This window comes from Heterodontus francisci, chromosome 5 (assembly GCF_036365525.1).
Source record: "Heterodontus francisci isolate sHetFra1 chromosome 5, sHetFra1.hap1, whole genome shotgun sequence".
In the NCBI taxonomy this organism is placed as follows: domain Eukaryota; kingdom Metazoa; phylum Chordata; class Chondrichthyes; order Heterodontiformes; family Heterodontidae; genus Heterodontus; species Heterodontus francisci.
Window position 1 is genome coordinate 38,541,275 of NC_090375.1, and position 15,767 is coordinate 38,557,041.

The 15,767-nt window shown below is 43.1% G+C and overlaps 1 protein-coding gene across 1 annotated transcript in view; it reads right to left on the bottom strand.

Moving 5' to 3' along the window:
- tsnare1 (T-SNARE Domain Containing 1) overlaps window positions 1-15,767 on the bottom strand; it is a 943,563-nt gene that overhangs the window by 880,849 nt on the left and 46,947 nt on the right. Inside the window, exon 2 of the mRNA XM_068031353.1 lies at window positions 13,993-14,025. The gene's annotated coding sequence lies outside the window, so the exon portion shown is untranslated. The remainder of the gene's footprint in view (window positions 1-13,992; window positions 14,026-15,767) is intronic.

Sequence of the window (15,767 nt, forward strand, 5' to 3'; positions counted from 1 at the left end):
GTTCCAGATTCCAACCACCTTCTGGGTGAAAACATTTTTCTTCAAATCCCCTCTAAACCTTCTGCTACTTACGCTAAATCTATGCCCCCTGGTTATTGAACCCTCCACCAAGAGAAAAGGTTTCTTCTGATCTATCCTATCAATGCTCCTCATAATTTTGTATACCTCAATCAGGTCCCCCCCACAGCCTTCTCTGCTCTAAGGAAAACAACCCTAGCCTATCCAGTCTCTCTTTATAGCTGAAATGCTCCAGCCCAGGCAACATCCTGGTGAATCGCCTCTGCACCCTCGCCAGTGCAATCACCTCCTTCCTATAGTGTGGCAACCAGAACTGTACATAGTACTCCAGCTGTGGCCTAACTAGCATTTTATACAGCTCCATCGTAACCTCCCTGCTCTTATATTCTATACCTCGGCTAATAAAGGCAAGTATCCCATATGTCTTCCTAACCACCTTATCTACTTGCGCTGCTGCCTTCAGTGATCTATGGACAAGTACACCAAGATCCCTCTGACCTTCTGTGCTTCCGAGGGTCCTAACATTCATTGTACATTCCATTGCCTATTTAGTTCTCCCAATTCTCAGGATTAAATTCCATTTGCCCATTTTACCAGCCCATTTATATCGTCCTGCAATCTAAGGCTTTCCTCCTCACTATTTACAAAACCACCAATTTTCATGTCATCTGCGAACTTACTCCTGTATTCACGTCTAAATCATTAATGTACACTACAAACAGCAAGGGTCCCAGCACCGATCCCTGTGGTACACCACTGGTCACAGGCTTCCACTCGCAAAAATAACTCTCGATCATCACCCTCTGCCTCCTGCCACTAAGCCAATTTTGGATCAGATTTGCCAAATTACCCTGGATCCCATGGGACCTTATCAAAAGCCTTATTGTAGTCCATGTAGACTACATCAACTGCTTTATCCTCATCTACACATCTAGTCACCGCCTCACAAAATTCAATCAAGTTTGTTAGACACAATCGCCCCCTGTCAAAGCCATGCTGACTATCCCTGATTAATCTCTGCATCTCCATATGGAGATTAATCCTGTCCCTTGGAAGTTTTTCCAATAGTTTCCCAACCACTGATGTTAGACTCACTGGCCTATAATTACTTGGTTTATCCTTGCTACCCTTCTTGAATAATAGTACCACATTCGCTGTCCTCCAGTCCTCTGGTACCTTGCCTGTGGCCAGAGAGGATTTGAAAATTTGTGTCAGAGCCCCTGCTATCTCCGCCCTTGCCTCACATAGCAGCCTGGGATACATCTCATCTGGGCCTGGCGATTTATCCACTTTTAAGCCCGCTAAAACAGCTAATACTTCCTCCCTTTCAATGCTAATATGTTCAAGTATATCACAATCCCTCCTCCCTGATCTCTACACCTACATCGTCCTTCTCCATAGTGAACACAGATGAAAAGTAATCGTTTAAAAACCTCCCCTATATCCTCCGGCTCCACACGGATTGCCACTTTGGTCCCTAATGAACCCTACTTTTTCCCTGGTTATCCTCTTGCCCTTAATATACATATAAAACGCCTTGGGATTTTCCTTTATCTTGCCCACCAGTGTTTTTTCGTGTCCCCTCCTCGCTCTCCTAAGTACCCGCCCCCCCCCCCCCCTACACTTTCTATACTCCTCTAGTACCTCTGCTGTTTTCAGCACTCTGAATCTGCCATAAGCCTCCTTTTTTTTCCCTTATCCAATCCTCTATATCCCTGGACATCCAAGGTTCCTTAGACTTGTTGGTCCTATCCTTCACTTGTACAGGAACACGTTGGCCCTGAACTCTCATTATTTCCTTTTTGTCTCAGCACCTCGCAGCAAACTAGTCAATGGACTAGTTTTTTTCAGGTTGTTTTTCTTCAGGTTTGCACTTGCTGATGTTCAATATTCAGTATATTCACACCTAATCTGTACTAATGCTTTGTCTTTCAACACACCATTAACATATTGTTTGCCTTTGCTCCGTGACCTTTTGGTCAGCTATGTGGCCTGGTTCAATCTGCACCTTCTCCTTTGTTATCTCTTGCCCAACCCCCACCTCACTTGTTTATAATCTGTGACTTTTCTAATATTTGTCAGTTCCGAAGAAGGGTCACTGACCCGAAATGTTAACTCTGCTTCTCTTTCCACAGATGCTGCCAGACCTGCTGAGTGAATCCAGCATTTCTTGTTTTTGTAGTCAATGGACTCACCTTGCCTTTGCTGGTCGGTCATAAGCTCGAGCCTATCTATGCAAAAATTTAGTTGTACCTTCAGTTACTGCTCCAGGAATGTCCCGATCTTATTAGGATCCTTCATCGTCATCTGACAATCCCAAGCTGTTTCAAGCCTTCGCTGTCGAGTGCAATCTTAATCTTAGTAGCTTTTTTCTCTGGTTCAGTGACCTCTATTATGGTCAAGTGAGGAGGGGTCGAAGGGCTTTCCTCTTTTCCCTCTCCTTGTTTGACCACAAGTTTAATTCTTAAAGTGGATGCACTGGCAAATTCTGTATGGCGTTTGCTAACTTACTTGCTATGATCACAACAATAGCTAATCCACCAGGTTTTTGTTATTTAACAAAGGAGGTTAACTTTATTGTACCTAAACTGAACTAATGAAAATAATAAACTACGCGCCAACTATCACTCGTACATACACACATGCGAGGGGTTTATACACACACACACACAAAATAGGTCAGAGTGGGGAAAAGTAGATTGGTTGAGTTAGAGTCCATAGAAAAATGGGGTATACAGTCTGTGGAGTTTGGTGATTTGGCGGCTTCTAGCTGAATTCGGTGGTCCTGAGGCTTTTTAATTTGAAGAAAACGTAGATGATTGGCTTGGTGGGTCTCTAGCAGACAGCGATGCAGCGGATTCCCTCCAACAGGGTTTCTAATATTAGCCAAAAAGTTTTCAAAAAGGTCAGTCAACAGGTGGGATCTGAATTCTGGCAAGGAGTAAGAGGGAGAGGGATTCAAGTGATTCAATCGTAGTAGTTAGCAGTATTTCTTCTTGCTAAGAAAAAGAACATGCAATTCCCTTAAACTTCCTGGGTCTTGGTTCTTGCTGGGGACGAGCAGACATTTCCTCGCCCTCCTCACAGGCCTTGCAATGTAGGATACACAGTGTTGCAAATTAGGTGGCCATCCTAAGCTGCTAATAAAGACCTCCTTCATCTGTTCTCTCAAATTTCTTCAAAAAATATAAATTCAGATCTCTGAGCAGTGGATTAAAGAAAATTTCCAACAAAGCAAGTTGACATGACACTTCCATGTCTAGGAAACATAGCTCAATTTGCTGTTGGAATAATTTAAATGCAGATGCTATGTTCAGTCCATTACTGGGTATCTGAAAGACATTGTCATAACTATCTTTTTTACTAAAAATATGGCTTTAGCAGGTTTTTTTTGGTGTGATGCTTTTGAGAGATCCAGTCACAACTCCTTTTAAGATAGCTCTCAATGTTTGCACAGGCAGAGCTGTTCTGTTTACAAAGCTGTTCATTTTCCCAACAGTAACCAGAGCTTTTTTTCTTTAAAGCTTTTTTTCTCCCCCAAAGGGTTGCTTGCAGTTACTAACAGCTGCCAGTCAGTTTTTAAACATCGTCCTAGACCTCCCAGTCGCACTGTCTTTGTTCTCGCATGTTTGGGCTTAGACCCCATCCATGAAGGAGAAAAAAAACTGGAGAATGTAAAAAACAGTAATGGCTGCACTTACTGCTTTGAAAACTTTTCAACCCACTGCCAGATAGGTGAAACCTCTGATCTCCTAGCAAATTGCCTGCTGAACTCAGATTTCCAAACCCAAGGGGTCCTCAATATGCCCTCACTCACTGCAGTGTTGTGAAGTCTCTTGCTAACTGCTCTCCACCTGGATCTTTGGCCACTCAGGTCGGCAGCTCTCTGTTCCTTGTTCTTTTTTTCCAATGTGTTCTTCAGGAAAAATCTGAATGTTTCCATGATGTGATGTTCGCTGCTCTTCAGAAAAAAAAAGGACAGATCCCAGCACTGCCAACAAGCAAGATCTTGTTGTGGGATGACCTATCTCCAGGACAGAAGCATAAAGAACATGAAATACCTCCAGGTGTCAGCGTACAATGAAACATGCCATATGAAAAAGGACTTTAACATACTTCCACACTGCTAAATAATTGAAAACTGTGGGGCACAGAGTACTCTCGACTGCATAAATTAAACCAAAAGAAACTGCTGAATTAATCACCCTGACAGCTGTAGATATTTGAAGAGAAGCTTCCACTCCCTACTAAAGGACAGACTTACAGTTTTAAACCACTCAAAGTCATAATATCAGAGTTGCTGAAAATCTGAAATTAAAACAAAAATGCTAGAAATACCCAGCAGGTTAAGCAGCATCTCTGGAAAGAGAAAAAGTTCTTGCCTCAGATCTTTCATTGGCACTGGAAAAAGTTAGAAAAATATGAAACATGTTTTAAGTCCAGAGGCAGGGGAGGTAAGAACAAGGAAGGAGGTCTGTGATAGAGTGAAAGACAGGAATGATTAAATGACAAAAGAGGACACAGGGAAAAGCAAAAAAAGGGATGGCAATGGCACAATTAAAAGGAAGAAAAAGATAGGTCTATAGGAGGTGCAAAAGACAATAATGGAATCATTACCAGCAGCCACAGTCCAAAAAAAATGGAAGCAGTGCTTATGATCTGAAATTATGTTGAGTTTAGAAGGCTGTAAAAGTGCCTAAATCCAAAGATTAGATGCTGTTAGTTTGATTAAAACAGTGTAGGCGGCCAAGGAAGAGGTCAGAGTGGGAGTGAAGCTGAGAATTAAAACTGACAGACGGAAAGTTTGGGGTCACGTTTGTGGAGTAAATGGAGGTGTTTGGCAAAACAGCCAATCCTGTTTGGTCTACCCAGTGTAGAGGGAGAATGCGTTGTGAGCAGAGAATGCAGTTTAATAGAATGACCAAGTCCAAGTATATCGCTGTTTCATCCTGGAGGTTTGTGTTTGGGGCTCTGGATGGTGGAAGATGAGGAGATAAAGGGCAAATGTTGCATCTCCTGTGTTTTTTTTTTATTCATTTATGGGGATGTGGGCATCAGTGGCAAGGCCAGCATTTATTGCCCATCCCTAATTGCCCTCGAGAAGGTGGTGGTGAGTTGCCTTCTTGAACCGCTACAGTCATGTGGAGTCGGTACACCCACAGTGCTGTTAGGAAGGGAGTTCCAGGATTTTCACCCAGTGACAGTGAAGGAACGGCGATATAGTTCCAAGTCAGGACAGAATGCGGCTTGGAGGGGAAGTTGCAGGTGGTGGTGTTCCCATGTATCTGCAGCCCTTGTCCATCTCGGTGGTAGAGGCTGCAGGTTTGGAAGGTGCTGTCCAAGGAGCCTCAGTGTGTTGCCTCAGTGCATCTTGTAGAAGGTACACACTGCTGCCACTGTGCATCGGTGGTAGATTGAGTGCCAATCAAGCAGACTGCTTTGTCCTGAATGGTGTCGAGCTTCTTGAGTGTTGTTGGAGCTGCAGCCATCCAAGCAAGTGGCGAGTATTCCATCACACTCCTGACTTGTGCCTTGTAGGTGGAGGACAGGCTTTGGGGAGACAGGTAGTGAGTAACTTGCCGCAGGATTCCTAGCTCTGATTTGCTCTTGTAACCACAGTATCTATTTAGCTACTCCAGTTCAGTTTCTGGTCAATGGTAATCCCCAGGATGTTGATAGTGGGGGATTCAGTGATGGTAATGCCGTTGAATGTCAAGGGGAGATGGTTAGATTCTCTTTTGTTGGAGATGGTCATTGCCTGGCACTCGTGTGGCACGAATGTTACTTGCCACTTATCAGCCCAAGCCTGGATATTGTCTAGGCCTTGCTGCACGGATTGCTTCAGTATCTGAGGAGTCACGAATGATGAACATTGCACAATCATCTGCGAATATCCCCACTTCTGACCTTATGATTGAAGGAAGGTCATTGATGAAGCAGCTGAAGATGGTTGGGCCTAGGACAATACGCTGAGGAACTCCTGCAGTGATATCCTGGAGTGAAGATGATTGACCTCCAACAATCACAACCATCTTCCTTTGTGCCAGGCATGACGCCAACCAGCAGAGTGTTTCTCTCTCCTGTACCCGATTCCCATTGGCTCCAGTTTTTCTAGGGCTCCTTGATATCATACTCTGTCAAATGCTGCATTGATGTCAAGCGTAGTCACTCTCACCTCACCTCAAGTTCAGCTCTTTTGTCTATGTTTGAACCAAGGCTGTAATAAGGCCCTGGCAGAACCCAAACCAAGTATCACAGAGCAGGTTATTGCTAAGCAGGTACCATTCGATAGGACTGTCGACGACGCCTTCCATGAGTTTACTGATGATTGAGAATAGACTGATGGGGCGGTAAATGGCTGGGTTGCATTTGTCCTGCTTTGTGTGTACAGGGCATACCCGCCAGGTAGATGCCAGTGTTGTAGCTGCACTGAACAGTTTGGCTAGGGGCAAGTTCTGGAGCACAAGAAGGTGCTGTAGGAGGGGGAGATGATGATTAAAGAGTGGCCAGGATGTCATGGAGGGAATGGTCACTTCAGAATTCTGAAAAAGGGGAGGAGAGGAGAAAGCGTGTTTGGTGGCATCATGCTGGAGGTGGCAGAAATGGCAGAGGATGATGGATGGAAGGACAAGGAGAACGTTGTCAAGTTTCTGGGAGGGGGGAGGGCTGAGAGCAGAAGTACAGGAAATGGGATAGACACGGATGAAGGAAATCCTCGGTTGAGGATAGTGGAAGCCATCTCAGAAGGATTGGCAAGAAAGGTGACATTGTCAGGACAAATGCGACAGAGACATAGAAATTGGGATAATGAAATAAAGATAAAAAGAAGTTTGGGAGGAGTTGGTGGGCATAGTAGATACTGGTTGACAGCCTATTTCCATAAATGGAGATGGTAGTCAAGGCAGGGTAGGGGAGAGGGAAATGGACCATGTGAAGGTGAGAAAAGGGTGGAAAATTGAAAAATCAAAAATGAAGTTTTCCAGTTCAGGGCAAAAGCAAGAAACGGCACAGATATACTCAATGTACTGGAAAAAGGGGTGAGGGAGGATTGGAACAAAGAATGTTCCACATAACTCTCAAAAGGACAGGCATAGCTTGTATCCATATAGATGCCCATCTCAACACTTTTTATTTGGAGATAGTGAGCGGAGTCAAAGGAGAAGTTGTTCAATGTAGGAACAAGTTCAGCCAGGAAGAGGAGGGTAGTGGTGGGTGGGGACTGGTTGGGCTTCCATACAAGGAAGAAGCAGAGAGCTCTCAGACTGCCCTGGTGGGGATGGAGGTGTAAAGGGACCAGGCGTCCATGGTGATGAGGAGACAGTTAGGGCCAGGAAACTGTTGAAGTGACAGAGGGTGTCGGAAGGGTCGCAGATGTCAGTGGGAAGTGCACGGACAAGGGAAGTAAAAGGAAGTTAGGTTAGGAAGAAATCAGTTCCAGGGGTAAGAACAGGCTGAAGCAATGTGTCTACCAGGGCAATTCTACGTGAGTCTTCGGAAGGAGGTAGGAGTGGGCTGTGTGTGGTTGATGGGCTATGAAGTTGGAGGCCATGGAGGGAAGATGTCCAGAGCAGATGAGGTCACAGACAGACAGTCTGGGAAATGACGACTTGGTGTTTGGTAGTGGGGCCATGGTTCTAGGGTAGGTACACACAAGAACAGAAGAAATAGGAACAGGAGCAGACCATATAGCCCATTGAGCCTGCTCCACCATTCAATATGATCATGGCTGATCTTGGGCTTCAATTCCACTTTCCTGCCCACTTCCCATATCCCTCAATTCCCTGCGAGACCAAAAATCTATTTATCCCAGCCTTAAATGTGTTCAATGATGGAGCATACACAACCATCTGGGGTAGAAAATTCCAAAGATTCGCAACCCTTTGTGTAGTAATTTCTGGTAGCAGGAAGTGATAGAGAATTGGCACTCAGCACCACAAGGTAGAGATCGGTTTGGCAAACAACAATGCCATCCTTGCCAGCAGTTTCAATGAAAATGTTAGGGGTGGACATGAGAGATCCAAGTGCTGTAAATTCAGAGGGAGGTATGTTAGAGTGAGTGAGCAGAGTAGAACAATTTCTACTCCAAATGTCTTGCTGGCAGTTCCCAATGAAAAGATCTTGAGAGTGTTAAGGGGTCAGAGGGAAGGTTCCAGGTGGAATGAAATTTTTGAAGACAGCAGAAAAGTTCTGCAATGCAGGGAGAAGATTTCTGGCTGAAGATAATTTTCATTGCCTGAGATGGAGAACAAAATTTACAGAGTTTAGCAGCATTCTTCTGCTGAACTGGCACTAATTGAAATCACCTCTGTGGGCCCCTGTTATTTTACATAAGAGTATTTTTTGATTAATTTTTCTAAACGTTGTGTTCCCCATATTGTTTGTTTTTGTATATCCAAATATCTCTCTCAGCTTTATTTATCCCCCTTCCTCTCCTCCATACCTCCCAGCTCTGTTCACCATAACATTCGTCCACTAAATTATATCGTAATAGCTGTTGCAGTTACTTAGCTTACTGATTTTCCTAGGTTGGAATTATTACCTACTCGTACATTTTTATGCCTTTTTTTTTCTCATGGCTTTTGAGCTCAGCAACACAAGTGAATGGAACACTTTACATTTTAAGCACCCATTGTCAATATTAAGTGCTAAGGTACAACATTTATATGGACAGCAAAATCACCTCTAATCTCAGGACAGTACCCGTTTTCTGCAGCAGTGATCCCATCCATTTCCACATTACCCTATGGCCTCTCAAAGATCACCAAATTCAAAGGCAGTCTTGTAATGCGGTTCACATGCATGAGGAACAGGATTGAAATTCAAAAGAATTTTGCTTAGCATGCTTACAACAAGCAGGTAGAAGAGAGTTTCAGATGAAAGATTAGTATTTATTCCACTGTGCCACCCAATTTCTCAAAGTATTTATTTTGTTAAGTACATTAACTGGACTTGTTAGAAACAAATTTTTAGCCAGGGTAAAGCTATTTAAAAAACAAATTCACAGAAGAACGTCTTTTGTTCTGTGACTGCATTGGTAATTACACATTGGCTAGATCGCCAGAGATTGCTTTGTTCTAAATTGAAGCTTTTCCTTGCACATCACCATCACCATGGGACAGAAACGAAAAGTCATATCATTTTCTTTGGGTGTCGGGAGTCTTTATAGTGAGAAGGTGTGTACGTTACCAAGTGACATGTTTCATGAAGCATTAACAAATGGTTTACTCTGATCTTCAAATATTTTCCTTTTCAAAGGAAAAAGGTGCTGGTTTCTGTTTTTATAAAATTCTTCCATAGGATGTGGGCATCACTGGCAAGGCCAGCATTTGTTGCCCATCCATAATTACCCTTGACAACGGAGTAGCTTACTAGGCCATTGGAGAAAGCAGTTAAGAGTAAACCAAATTGCTGTGCGTTTGGAGTCACATGTAGGCCAGACCAGGTAAGGATGGCAGATTTTCTTTCCTAAAAAGGAAATGAGCGAACAACAAAAATCGATGATTTTCATGGAACCATGACTCTGAAACTAGCTTTCAATTCTAGAATTTATTAATTGAATGTAAATTCCACCAGCTGTCACGGTGGGATTTGAATTCATGTCCTCAGGACATTAGACTGGGTCTCTGGATTACCAGTCCACTACTTCACTGCCTCCCCTTATTTAAACAGTTCCCTGTTTGAAAAACAGATGATGGAGGTATTCCAAAGGGATGGAAGATGTAAGAAATCTATGAATTCTTCAATGAATGATACACTCCAATTAGAGACTCATCCTTAAACCTCTAAACTGTCAAAGTTTCATTTAAACAACTCAGTCTGCTTATAGAAATAACCTTTTAGTTGCAAGAGCAAATGTTGGGAGATCAAGTAAACAACAAAAAAGGATGAAAAGACAAAAAAATGTGTTTGCAAGTCCTTTAAGTTCCAATTAAAAGCCTACGTAGTACCAAACTCATTTATACAATATAAATTGCATTAAGCATCTCTTTTCCAATCTAGTTCAAATGAATCCCAGTAAAGGGCATAAGGAAATGCAAAATGGACAAAAAAAAAAGTGGGAAGCATTAAGCCAATTGATGCTCATCCCTCAGGGACATCAATTCTTCCACCATGACCATTTGTATTTTGAATAACTTCTGTCTGTTAAGTTGTTTGGGGGATTACTTTGGAAATTGATATCTGTTCCAAGTTTATTATAGTTCATTCATTCTAATGATTTCCTCTGAACCCAACTTCTTGGCTTATCCAAAATAAAATCTGGTTTTATTTTATCCAGACCACTTAAGAGATGGTATACCATGATGAAGTTCTCGCTCAAGTTCCTTCTTACTGCCTGATGTTGTGCCAAAAGACCAACAGTACATCATGTACAGATTTCATGTTGCATTTACTAATGTGCATTGGCATATTCATCCATACTAAGAGAGTCAGATATATACATAGTTAAGAATAGGATTGAATTTTCACTCCATGAGTGATCTGTTATAGTTCTCTTTGCTTGATCTGTGCGGCCAAAATAGAGCATAAATCAGGTCTTGTTCAGAAATCTGTTAAGTTGCTTTAGCCACATCAACCTCTTCTTATTCACCAAGCAGACCCACACCCACATGTCCCCCAACCAGTCCTGAATTTGCATAATTCTCTAGTTTCTCTCCAATCTCCCCTCATATGTCTGAGCTAATCTTGTCCAGGAGACAGACACAGGTCCTACTCACTTCACTCCATTCCACTAAACTTCTGACCACCCAAGTTCCCTTCTGACCCCTACATGAGCTGATAGAGATGTGGTTGACTGACTCTTCCTCAACCTCTAACTGCTCTCCTCAGTTGTGCAGCTCAAATGGATTTCCCTCACTTGGCTCCACTCTTAATTATCCAAACATAACCAGAACATCTCCAGTAATTGCTACCCTTACAGTTCCCAATCCATTACCTCACTCATCTGCATGCTGCTCCTTGATCAATTTCAAATGATGGCTGGAAAGGAAGGTGGAATCAGTGGCTAGGTTAGAGGTTGTGGGGTGGCTGAAGACCGAATTTTGTCTTCCCTATGATTCAGCTCAAAGTCAGGATTTTGGACAAGCTGACTGACAACACAGGCAGTGGAGGGGTCAAGTGAAGTGGTGGAGGTGTAGAACTGGGTGGTGTCATCAGCACATATTTGGAACCTCGCGTGGCTAACTTATCATCTGCATGCTGCTCCTTGGTGGCATCATCCAGAAGACACATTGCGAGGTTCCTTACATCGCTTTAACAATCCACCTCCCTCTTTAAAATCTCTTCAAGGTGATCATCAACTCCACCAAATTAAAGTCTTCTTTGGAGTTTGTCTATCAAATACCTTTAACATTCTTCAATATTAAAGATGCTATATAAATGCAAATTGTTTTTGTAATACTGCTCACAATATTTGTGTCATGAACACAATGTGTGTGATATCAACTGAAGCAAACATAACACATTCACTGCTTGCTGGCAGAGATTAAAATGACATGTACTATAGCCTACTGTCACAGCACAAAAGGAACAAGGGAGGTGCACCTGCACTGTGAATTAAGTTAGCATACACTATGCATTTCCCTGCTTGTACCTGGGTAAATTATGTATGAAGATCATTGCTCACTTATGATTAGCCAAACCCACTCCCAAAAACTTTATTTTTTATCACGCGGTGAAGCAAAGCTCATGATCTATTAAGCTTATGAACACAAGAACGAAATGATACACAAGCAAAGTATATTTCCCTCATTCTTAAAGCAAGAAAAATGTTTTAGATAAAAGCAAAATATTGCGGATGCTGGAAATCTGAAAGAAAAACAAGAAACGCTGGAACCACTCAGCAGGTCTGGCAGCATCTGTGGAAAGAGAAGCAGAGTTAATGTTTCGGGTCAGTGACCCTTCTTCGGAACTGACAAATATTAGAAATGTTAGAGGTTATAAGCAAGTGAGGTGGGGGTGGGGCAAGAGATAACAAAGGGGAAGGTGTAGATTGGACAAGGCCACATAGCTGACCAAAAAGTCATGGAGTAAAGGCAAACAATATGTTAATAGTGTGTTGAAAGACAAAGCATTAGTACAGATAAGGTGTTAACAGACTGTATATTGAACAGCAAGTGCAAACATGAAAAAAAACAGTGGGTAAGCAAGCTGAACAAACTAAGATGAAATGAAATAAATGCAAAAAAAAAAAGATTGTAAAAAATGTAAAAAAGAAAAAAAGAAAAAATAAAAATAAAAATAAAATGGGGGGCTGTCATGCTCTGAAATTATTGAACTCAATGTTCAGTCCGGCAGGCTGTAGTGTGCCTAATCGGTAGATGAGATGCTATTCCTCGAGCTTGCGTTGATATTCACTGGAACACTGCAGCAATCCCAGGACAGAGATGTGAGCATGAGAGCAGGGGGGAATGTTGAAATGGAAAGCAACCGGAAGCTCAGGGTCCTGCTTGCGGACTGAGCGGAGGTGTTCCGCACAGCGATCACCCAGTCTGTGCTTGGTCTACCCAATGTAGAGGAGACCACATTGTGAGCAGCGAATAGTTTGTTCAGCTTGCTTACCCACTGTTTTTTTTCATGTTTGCACTTGCACGTTGAGGTTTTAGACTTTGTTTTTAATGAGGCCCAAAGGGGTTTGAGAGAAACATGTAACTGTCTGTCCAACTCAAAAAAAAACTGGGGGCTGAATTTTATGCCGCCCCAGCGGGTCGGATGGTGTCGAAAGGGGCGGCGTAAAATTGAGCGGGAGGCTCTGGGAGGCCTACCCGCCCCGCTCACGCCTCCGGTGAACTTTACGGTGGGCGGGCAGGGGGAAGAAAGGCCCTTAAGTGGCAACTTAAGGACCCTCGCCCACCTCCACGGGTATTTTACCCTGGAAAGCGGGCGTTCTGGGGACGTGAAAGGCCGAACGAAACCTATCGGCCTTTCCGCACCCCAGGGGGGCCATGGCAGTCGGGCACAGGGTGCCAGATTGAGAGCCGCCCCCGCCTCCCAACCCACCCCCAGGACCCTAGACGACCCCCTTCCCCTAAACGACCACTCCAGCCTCACCAGGGAAGGACCGATCCCCCGGTGAGGCAAGCCCAACTTACCTCTTCCCCAGGCTCCATGGCATTGGCTGGCCTGTAGTTCCAGCAGTGGCCACCACTCCCAGTAGCGCTGCTGGGACTAAGAGCTGCTGGCCCACTGATTGGCCGGCAGCTCACTGATGCGGGACCTCCTCCCTCAAGCGGGTGGAAGTCCCGCCTCAGGACAATTAAAGCCCGGGGACCCGTAAAATGCAGGACAAATTCCAGGGCTAGGCCAAAGTAGGTTCGCCTCCAACTTTTACGTTGGTAGTGAATTCCCGTCCGCATAAGGTAAAAATCCAGCCCTGGGAGTTTTGTTACACTCAAGAGACAAGCAATAACTGAGATTGCAGAAGAGAAAGCCGTGAGCCTCCCTTTCTTTCTTTCTCTCCAGAAAGCATCAAGTTTGAAAACCATCTGACTGTGGACCCTCCAAGCCTATAGACTGCTACAGCCAGAGACCAGGGGAAGAGAGCCAACTACAATTCTGCCTCCAAGCAAACCCTGAACAAAGCAAGCCAGCCACTTGGTCATAACAAAGCTCAATCATTGAGTATGTTCAAGACGGAAAAATAGATAGATTTCTGGATACTAGTGACATTGAGGGATATGGGGATAGTGGGAAATAATGGCAGAGGTAGATGATCAGCCATGATCTGTTTGAATGGCCGAGCAGACTCGATGCACAAAATGGCCTACTTTTGCTCCTATTGCCTACAATCCTATAAAAAAAAAAGAGAGCGAGAGGTGACATTTAGGAAGGGAATTCCAGAGCTTAAGGCCGAGGCAGTGAAAAGCATAGCCTCCAAAGCTGGAGTGATGAAAACTGTGGATGCTCCAGAGGCCAGGAGATCAATAACCACCGAAGGTGGGAAGATACATTGGAACAAAAAACAACATTTTTACTTACATGCTGTTTAAGCCGTGTTAAAATCTGTTCTTTCTGAAAAAAATTAAAATAAATCTATAAAATTAAATTGCCCGATTCCATAAATATATCAGTTCCTTTCCTCAATTGTTAAGCAGGTTCTATTTTTCTGCATTGTAATTGGATATTTCCCGGTGTACTTTTCTTCTCATTGCTAATTGGTATTCAATCTTCCCCTCATCTCAAAACTTGCTCCTAAACTTTTCTGACATACAGTCAACACCATAGTTCTTCTCACACCCACTACACGCCCCTAATAAGAGAACATGAAAAAAATAACAATTCATAAATAAAACTTACACATTCCATCTTCCAATTGCTCCAATACAACTAATCCTCACATTGCTTGAAACAGCCACGCCTTATGAACACCCCCATCCCCAAGTTCTGATCGACCTTTCCCAACACTTGACTGCCTGGCTTGATGTTCCCAGCTGAGCTCTGACTTGAGCAAGGATGCAAACAAACATGCACACCAAATTCTCATTGCTGTCACCCTTTCCCCCACCCCTTGTGGATGGCTGTTATTATACCTGGAAAAGTAAACAATATGGAGAGCAGGGTACTCCTAGATCTAAAGCCGTCCCACAGTGCTGCCAGCATTGCTGCAAATCTGCAGAGGCAGGCAACACCCTTTTAGCAACTTTACAATACAAGCACTCATGGCATGGCACCTAGTTTTAAATTATTAGTGTTGTTTTCTTATCCTTCAAAAATAAAAATTGCTGTAGCAAAATGAGCTAAATTAAATACATTTGATCACCTTGACCCTTGGTCTCAATCGCCAGACTTAATCATGAACTTAGAGGAGTGGCTATGTACAACAGGCGACAAACTTAAGCAACTGGATATATTCAAAAAATTCTCTCTCAGCTGCACATTTGTTGCAACAATAGCATCGCAGTGGAAAAGTGCAGAGCATCAGATCTAGTAAAATGGTTGACTTAAATAACACCTGTAAAGGTTATACTGTAAATAACCTGGATTACAGCTGAGACCTTTATGCAGCAGCAAGGAATACAATGTGTTTATTTTGAGTGAGTCATGTAATACAGAATATATACAATGCAATATAGCACGATAGGAGGCAAACCACCTAGGTTGCTGTGGGACTACAGAAAACATGCGAAACTGGACTGTCCATGAGCAATACCATGCGAGACCCACCAGCAACTGTATATCAAAACATTTACATCAAAAGATGTGTTTCCATATAACTTAATATAATGATATAGTTAGATATTTTATTGGTTGTAGGTTATCTTTCAAATTATAAACACTAATATTGATGTAGCTATCCTCCATATATTCGGTTTGGCATGTTTATTCTGTACTTCAAACTATTAAACAACCAAGAGCAACAGCAGATGTGTGTCTGCCACTCTAACATAGGGTTTGATTGACTTTGTAATCCTTGAACACTTGCAAGGCTTCACACCTTGCCCACTGCTCACGCCCAGCCCCACCTAAGAGCTTTAGCCATTACTGCCACTCTTTGTCCTTGGTTGCCACTTACTCTGCCTGCCCGAGGGCTGGTCCTCACATCCAGCACAATACAAACGCAATGAGGGGAATATTTACATTTCGTCCCTCAGATCATAAGTCATGTTGCAGGAGATTATTTATACCTATACATTGATAACTACTCCTCAAATGGTTGAAAATCATTAATATATCACATTCAGCACATGAATTTTAAAAAAGTCTTCATTTTTCAGGAGACACATCTACGAGTCAATGCCAAATATTAGCCAACA